The sequence below is a fragment of the Orcinus orca genome, chromosome 8 (assembly GCF_937001465.1).
Source record: "Orcinus orca chromosome 8, mOrcOrc1.1, whole genome shotgun sequence".
NCBI lineage: Eukaryota > Metazoa > Chordata > Mammalia > Artiodactyla > Delphinidae > Orcinus > Orcinus orca.
Window position 1 is genome coordinate 49,059,206 of NC_064566.1, and position 8,940 is coordinate 49,068,145.

The 8,940-nt window shown below is 37.7% G+C and overlaps 1 pseudogene; it reads left to right on the plus strand.

Moving 5' to 3' along the window:
* The first annotated feature begins 842 nt into the window (after positions 1–842).
* On the plus strand, positions 843–3,090 carry LOC101284525 (olfactory receptor 52K1-like; annotated as a pseudogene).
* Positions 3,091–8,940: the final 5,850 nt, after the last annotated feature.

Genomic DNA, 8,940 nt, shown 5'->3' on the forward strand with positions numbered 1-8,940 from the left:
GTGGTATAGGGAGGGTGTGAGAGAGATACAAGAGGGATGAGAAATGGGGTTAAATGTATATGTATAGCTGATTCACTTTGTTATATAGCAGAAACTAACACACAATTGTAAAGCAATTATACTCCAATAAAGATGTTTTTAAAAAAATTGAACAGAGTTCAAGCTTAATACCTGAACAAATTGCACATTTAGAGGAAGGTAAGAAGTAGGAAACTAAAAAGAGAAGTCAGGGAGGTGAGGAGTGGATATATTATGGGAGCTAAGAAAGTATTTTAAGAGGACCGTGGTCAATTCAAATAAAATCTGCTATAAAGTAGAGATAAATGAATGCAGGTAAGTGCCCATGGTACCACCATATGAAGGTCATTTCTGGCCCTAGTAAGAGCAATTTCAGTACAATTTGCAACGTATCATTTCCAAATGAGATTTGAGAGAGTTGACTGAATACAGAAGTACTTCTTGATATTTTGATGTGAAGAGGAGCAGAAATTTGGAGGAGGATATAAGATCATGGAAGGAAGGATTATGTAGGTATTAATCAACAATGACTTTTTTTAAAAAATCAGAATTCTATTAAGATATAGTAACATAAATGAAAATTAAGGCTGTGTAAACAGTAAATAATTATACAAAGATTTTATACATAATTGAACTTACTCTCCCTACAACTCTCAGATAAAGGTAGGGGAGTGAAATTCCCTATTTACAGAGATGGATTTATATTATACAAGGTCATGCATCTAGAATAAGTGGTGGTCATGACTTGAGCCAAGAAATCAGATTCTAAAATTTTCCCATACCACATGGAAATAAGTTAGTCTATTTCCAATCTGGATATGCTGATGTATGTTGCCTCTGGGTGTTTTGGTGAAAACAGTAAGGCACAATTTTTAGGACACTGGATTTGCAAAGTCCTAAAACACAAAATTGGCTGCCTGATACTACTAGCTATGGTATTTTAGAGATATTACTTAATTTTCCAAACTCAATTTTTTCCTATTGAAAAAAGAGACTAATAAATTTTTTAGTGCTTATTTTGTTCATGGACCTTGGTGTTTGAATACATTATTTAATTTAATACTCAGAAGAGCTTCATTAAGTTGATCCTGTAAAAGTAGAGAAGAGTACCTGGATAAAAACGGGGCAACGTCAGTGTTTAGTAATTTAACAGAAGAAAGGAGAAAAATGAGGGCGGGGGGGGGTGGAGATTAAAGATTGTTGAGAATAAGCATATTTTGCATGGAATTAAGAGGTCAGTCTTGCTAAATATGAGAGTTCTTCTTGATGAAAATGAAGGTGCTGGAAGATGGGTGGAGGTAGAGCTCCATGAATAGAGAGGTTACCATGAATTTAGATGAAGGAGAGACAAAAGATGAGGCTCCTGATTTTCTCAGTAAGGGGCAGGCAGGGCTATATTTAGAGGTTTCTGGGTGTTGAGAACACCTGGAACATATACACCTGAACAGTTCCCTCCAATGAACTTTCTGCAAGGATGGAAATTTTCTGTATCTGAAACGTACAATTTGGTAGCCACTAGTCACATGTGGCTATTGAACACTTAAAGCGCTCTGTGTGACTGGGGTATTGAATTTTTAATTTAATTTTAATTAACAGAAATAGACACATGTGACCAGTGGCAACCATATCCAATTGCACAGTTCTAGAGAAAATAAACATTGTATGATTAATTGGGGCACTAGAAATTGCAGTTTATTTGATTTATATAGGCACCCAAGCCAGAGATTAAGACAGAATATTTACTTATGTGGTTGGGAATTTTGTTTGGCAGGTAGTATGGTAAAAATATGTCTTCTAAAGCAGTTAATTTAAATATATTTCACTTCTTTTATCAGTACAATCCTGTCATCATTAAGAACACAAAACACTACCTTCTCTGCATTCTTTTAAGAAAGCTGTTGTGTGGTATCAGTTCTATTGATATTTAAAATATTACTCAATAAAACACAGAGTTCTGTGTGGGCAGAAAACCTGAATTATGTTTCTTCACATCTTTCAAGACTAGCTGATTTTATTTAAAGACTAGGACCAGGATCAAGAATTAATCCTCCAAGATGGGATGTCATAGCTTGATCTCTCTAATCCTATATGCCCTGAATACTCTCCCAAGGTGAAGGAGCCTAAGAAAATCAACAAGAAGAATTTCCAGGAGCCAATATTACCTCAACCCATCCAAGCTCCTTCCTGTTGGTAGGAATTCCAGGTTTGGAGCACTTGCAGATCTGGATCTCCATTCCCTTCTGCTTTGCCTATACTCTGGTCCTGCTGGGAAACTACACACTTTTTTTTTATTATCCTGGTTAATGTAGCCCTTCATGAAGCCATGTACCTCTTCCTGGCCATGTTGGCAACCATTGATCTGGTCCTTTCTTCTTCAGCACTGCCTAAAATGCTTGCCATATTCTGGTTCAGGGACTGAGAAATCAACTTCTATGCCTGCCTGGTCCAGATGTTCTTTCTCCACTCCTTCACCTTGCCAGTGCTGCTGGCAAGGGCCTTTGATCACTACGTGGCCATCTGCAAGCCACTGCACTACACCTTACTAGACCACTTAGCACCAAGGTTGGCATGGCTGCTGTGACTCGGGCTGTGACAATAATGACTCTACTCCCCTTTCTGCTCAGACGCTTCCACCACTGCTGAAGTCCAGTGATTGCCCACTGCTACTGTGAGCACATGGCTGTGGTAAGGTTGGCCTGTGGGGACACTCACTTCAACAATATCTATGGCATTGCTGTGGCCATGTTCATAGTAGTATTGGACCTGCTCTTTATTATCCTGTCTTATATCTTCATCCTTCGGGCAGTTCTATAGCTTGCCTCTCAGGAGGCCCGTTACAAGGTTTTTGGGACATACATGTCCCATATAGGTGCCATTTTAGCCTTTTACACACCTGTGGTCATCTCCTCAGTGATGCACCGTGTGGCTTGCCGGGCTGCCTCACCTGTGCACATATTCCTTGCCAATTTCAATCTGCTCTTCACACCCATGGTCAATCCCATCATCTATGGGGTCAAGACCAAGCAGATTTGTGAACGAGTCTTAGGATTATTCCTGAGAAAAGACGTGTAAATGGAAAGTGAGGGACAGGTGGAGAAAGAGAGGGACATGTTGACTGCTGGAGTGGGGATGGTGATATAATAAGAAGTAGAGGGCTGCCAGAGTCTCCTTGTTTAGGCCCTTCCTGTTTAGGCCCTAAAATGAAAAAACTAAATAATGTCCCAAAATGCTCAAGGGTCTCCAGTCTGATTAGGACTCAAGGGTCTGAGTCCTTGGACTCAAACTGCTGACTTCGCTCTTTCTTCACAGAGTCCTCATTAATGATATGAGTTTCATAAAGGCTTAACCAACTCTTCTCTTGGTGACATCACCTAAAAACAAAGATGTTTCCAAGTTCGATTACTTACGAGAAGACCGAGAATCTTAGTTTCTACCCTGAGTCCATGAGAATTTGGTTAATTATCTACTCAGTACTCTCTCAGGTCTTAACATTCCATCTGATATGAGAATCCTTCCTTAGTCACTCTGACAGGTGGTGTCCAGCCTCTGACTAAATGCTTAGAATTTTGGAGAGCTTGTGACCTTCCAGGGATAAAGGTTCTCAGTGCTAAGTGAGGTGCTGGTGTAACAAATACCTAAAATATATAAGTGGATTTGGAACTGGGAAATGCGTAGAGGTTAGAAAATTTGAGATACATGTTAGAAAAAGCCTATATTGCCTCAAAGATATTGTTGGTAGTAATATGGACATTAAAGGCAATTCTGGTTTTTATATGTCCAAATCTTGACAAATTTAAAAGGTAATAATAGCTGGACAATTTTCTTCCATGCAAGGTAAGCAAAAAATCTACAGTATGAAATTGATTCTTCTCCACAACTGAATTAAGGAGCAGTAAATGCAGAGGTATAAATGGATGCACCTAACACACATTCTCACGTGGTAAAATTTTACCTTCTTTAAAGATAAAAAATATGAAGATTTTTCTCCCTATGATTACCACTAACAATGCTGTGAACTCAGAAGTCTTCTCTTGTAACACTCTGCACTATTTTTCTATTACTGCTATAACAAGTTAGCACAAACTTAGGGAGTGGCTTAAAACAGCACTAATTAATTTTCTTACAGTTCTTCAGTTAGGTTAGAAATCCAACATGAGTTTCACTGAGGTAAAAATCAAGGCATGGGTAGGGCTGCTTTCCTTCTGGAGGCTCTGGTGGAGAATTCATTTCCTTGCTTTTTGCAGTTTCTAGAGACCACCTGCTTTCCTTGGCTTGTAGTCCTCTTCTTCCATGTTCAACTTCAGCAATGTCTCATTTCTCTGACCCAACCAGGAAAGGTTCTCTGCTTTTCAGGATTTAGATTGGCCCACCAGGATAATCTAGGACACTCTCTCAAATTCTGTGCTCTACTACAAGCAACTATATGCCAGTAAAATGGACAACCTGGAAGAAATGGACAAATTCTTAGAAAGGTACAACCTTCCAAGACTGAACCAGGAAAAAATAAAAAATATGAACAGACCAATCACAAGTAATGAAATTGAAACTTTGATTAAAAAACTTCCAAACAAAAGTCCAGAACCAGATGGCTTCACAGGAGAATTCTATCAAACATTTAGAGAAGAGCTAATACCAATCCTTGTCAAACTCTTCCCAAAAATTGCAGAGGAGCACACCCAAGCTCATTCTATGAGGCCACCATCACCCTGATACCAAAACCAAAGATATCACAGAAAAAGAAAATTACAGACCAATATCACTAATGAATATAGAGGTAAAAATCCTCAACAAAATACTAGCAAACAGAATCCAAAAACAGATTAAAAAGATCACAGTCTGTGATCAAGTGGGATTTATTCAAGGGATGCAAGGATTCTTCAATATACACAAATCAATCAATGTGATACACCATATTAACAAACTGAATAAAAACCATATGATAATCTCAATAGACAAAGAAAACTTTTAACAAAATTCAATACCCATTTATGATAAAAACTCTCCAGAAGGGGCTTCCCTGGTGGCACAGTGGTTGAGAGTCCGCCTGCCGATGCAGGGGATGCGGGTTCGTGCCCCGGTCTGGGAAGATCCCACATGCTGCAGAGCCATGGCCACTGAGCCTGCGCGTCCGGAGCCTGTGCTCCACAACGGGAGAGGCCACAACAGTGATTGGCCCGCGTAACGCAAAAAAAAACCCAAAAAACTCTCCAGAAAATGGGAATAGAAGGAAACTACCTCAACATAATAAAGGCCATATACAACAAACCCACAGCAAACTTCATTCTCAGTGGTGAAAAAATGAAAGACCAGGAACAAGACAATGGTGTCCACTCTCGGCACTATTATTCAACATAGTTTTGGAAGTCCTAGTCATGGCAATCAGAGAAGAAAAAGAAATAAAAGGAATCCAAATTGGAAAAGAAGCAAAACTGTCACTGTTTGCAGATGGCAAGATACTATACATAGAAAATCCTACAGATGCCACCAGAAAGCTACTAGAGCTAATCAATGAATTTGGTAAAGTTGCAGGATACAAAATTAATTCACAGAAATCTCTTGCATTCCTGTAAACTAACAACACAAAATCAGAAAGACAAATTAAGGAAATAATCACATTTACCATTGCAACAAAAAGAATAAAATACCTAGGAATAAACTTACCTAAGGAGGCAAAAGAAAACTATAAGATACTGATGAAAGAAATCAAAAATGACACAAACAGATGGAAAGATATATCATGTCCTTGGATTGGAAGAATCAATATTGTGAAAATGACTATACTACCCAAAGCAATCTACAGATTCAGTGCAATCCCTATCAAATTACCAATGACATTTTTCACAGAATTAGAACAAAAAGTTTTACAATTTGTATGGAAACACAAAAGACCCCAAATAGCCAAAGCAATCTTGAGAATGAAAAACAGAGCTGGAGGAATCAGGCTCCCTGACTTCAGACTATACTACAAAGCTACAGTAATCAAGACAGTATGGTACTGGCACAAAAACAGAAATATAGATCAATGGAACAGGATACAAAGCCCAGAAATAAACCCATACACTTGTGGTCAATTAATCTATGACAAAGGAGGCAAGACTATACAGTGGAGAAAAGACAGTCTCTTCAATAAGTGTTGCTGGGAAAACTGGACAGCTACATGTAAAGGAATGAAATTAGAACATTCTCTAATACCATACACAAAAATAAACTCAAAATGGATTAAAGATCTAGATGTAAGACCAGATACTGTAAAACTCTTAGAAAAAAACATAAGCAGAACATTGTCTGACATAAATTTCAGCAATATCTTTTTTGATCCACCTCCCAGAGTAATGAAAATAAAACCAAACATAAACAAATAGACCTAATTAAACTTAAAAACTTTTGCACAGTAAAGAAAACCATAAACAAAGCAAAAACACAACACATAGAATGGGACAAAATATGATGAAGCGACTGACAAGGGATTAATCTCCAAAATATATAAACAGCTCATGCAGCTCAACAGCAAAAAACAAACAGCCCAATCAAGAAATGGGCAGAAGACCTAAACAGACATTTCTCCAAAGAAGACATACAGATGGCCAAGAGACACATGAAAAAAAAGCTCAACGTCACTAATGATTAGAGAAATGCAAATCAAAACTACAATGAGGTATCACCTCACACTGGTCAGAATGGCCATCACCAAAAAATCTACAAACAATAAATGCTCGAGAGGGTGTGGGGAAAATGGAACCTTCTTACACTGTTGGTGGGAATGTAAATTGATACAGCCACTATGGAGAACAGTATGGAGGTTCCTTAAAAAACTAAAAATAGAACTACCATATGACCCAGCAATCCCACTTCTGGGCGTATACCCAGAGAAAACCATAATTCCAAAAGATACATGCACCTCAATATTCACTGCAGCACTATTTACAATAGCCAGGACATGGAAGCAACCTAAATGTCCATTAACAGAGGAATGGATAAAGAAGATGTGGTACATATATACAATGGGAGCTTTTTTATTATCATTGCTAAGGTCTCTAGTTATAATCTTGTTAGGTTTATAGTCTCTTTTTTTAAAATTTTTATTGGCGTATAATTGCTTTACAATGTTATGTTAGTTTCTGCTGTACAATGAAATGAATCAGCTATATGTATACCTATATCCCCTCCCTCTTGGATCTCCCTCCCACCTCCCACATCCCACCCATCTAGGTCATCACAGAGCACCGAGCTGAGCTTCCTGTGCTTTATAGCATGTTCCTGCCAGCTATCTATTTAATGCATGGAGGGTGGGACGAATTGGGAGATTAGGACTGACATATAGTCTCTTTTAAAAATTTATCTTTGCAATTTGTGTGTTATTGTTATAACAACTTGAAAGTAAGTTATGACACTTAAAACAAATAAAGGCAATTCTGGTTAGGGCTCAGAAAAAGAACTGTAGAGAAAATTTCTATATTCTTAGAAGACAGAACAGATATCATACATCATCATGAACAGAACTTTGGTAGAATATGAACAATAAAGTGCTTCTGGTACTGTCTCAGACAGAAAGATGGGATGTGTTATTGGAAACTGGAGGAAAGGTGATCCTAATTACAGTTTGGCCATGTTTTTTGCCACTTTATTGTTTTTAAATTTTGTGCAATACAGAACTTGTAAGTGATGAACTTGGATATTTAGCTGATATTTCTAAACAAAGTCTTGAAGATATGTCCTGGTTTTACCTTGCTGCTTACAGTAAAATGAGAGTGGAAAGAGATAAATTGAAGAAAGATTTGTTAAGCAAAAAGGAACCAGAACTTGAATATCTGGAAAATTCTCAGCCTATTTATATGCAAAAAATTAGAATGTATTGAGGGGAAAACATCTAGGGCATGCTTGGGAAACCATTTTCTAAAAAAGATTAGGTTTGTTACTTGTTGATCCAAATAGCCATTTCAGCAGAAACCAGGGATAGAAGTAGATTTATGTACAAAGACCTGTGGAGGACCCTTTTGTGGAGCCTAATAACATGCTACTAAAAAACCAATACATCAATGAAGAAATCAAGGAGGAAATCAGTAAATACCTTGAGACCAATGAAAATAAAAACACCCTTTTCCCATGGGATGCAGCAAAAGCAGTTCTAAGATAGAATTTTCTAATAATACAGGCCTACCAAAGAAACATCTTAAACAACCTAACCTACTATCTAAAAGATTTATAGAAAGAAGAACAAAGATGAATGCCATAAGGAAGGAAATAAGATCAGAGAGGAAATAGTAAAATAGAAACCAAAAATCAATAAAAAATATCAATGAAACCACGAGCTGTTTTTTTTGAAAAGATGAAATTGATAAGCCTTTAGCCTGCCTCATTAAGAAAAAAGATAGAGTACCCAAATAAACAAATAAGAAATGAAAGAGGAGAAATTACAACCAATATCACAGAAATATAATCATAAGAATACTATGAACAGTTATAGTCCCCCAAAATGGACAACTTAGAAGAAATGGATGCATTGCTACAAACATACAATCTTTTAAGACTGAATTAGGAAAAAAATATATAATGTGAACAGACCAATTACTAGTATTGAAATTGGATCAGTAGTCAAAAACCTCCCCCCCAAAAAAGTCCAGGACCAGACATCTTTACAGGGGAATTCTGCCAAACATATAAAGAAGAGTTTTTAATACCTATCCTCAAACTATTCAAAAAATTTGAAGAGGAGGGATCACTCCCAAGTCCACTATATCAGGTCACCATTACCCTGATACCAAACCACACAAAGACACTACCAAAAAGGAGGAGGAGGAGGAGGAGGAGGAGGTGGAGGAGAAAGGGGAGGGCGAGGGGGAGGAGGGAGAGGAGAAGGAGGGGGAGGGGGAGGAGGGGAAGGAGGGGAGAAAGAAAATTATAGGGTACTATCTCTGATGAATA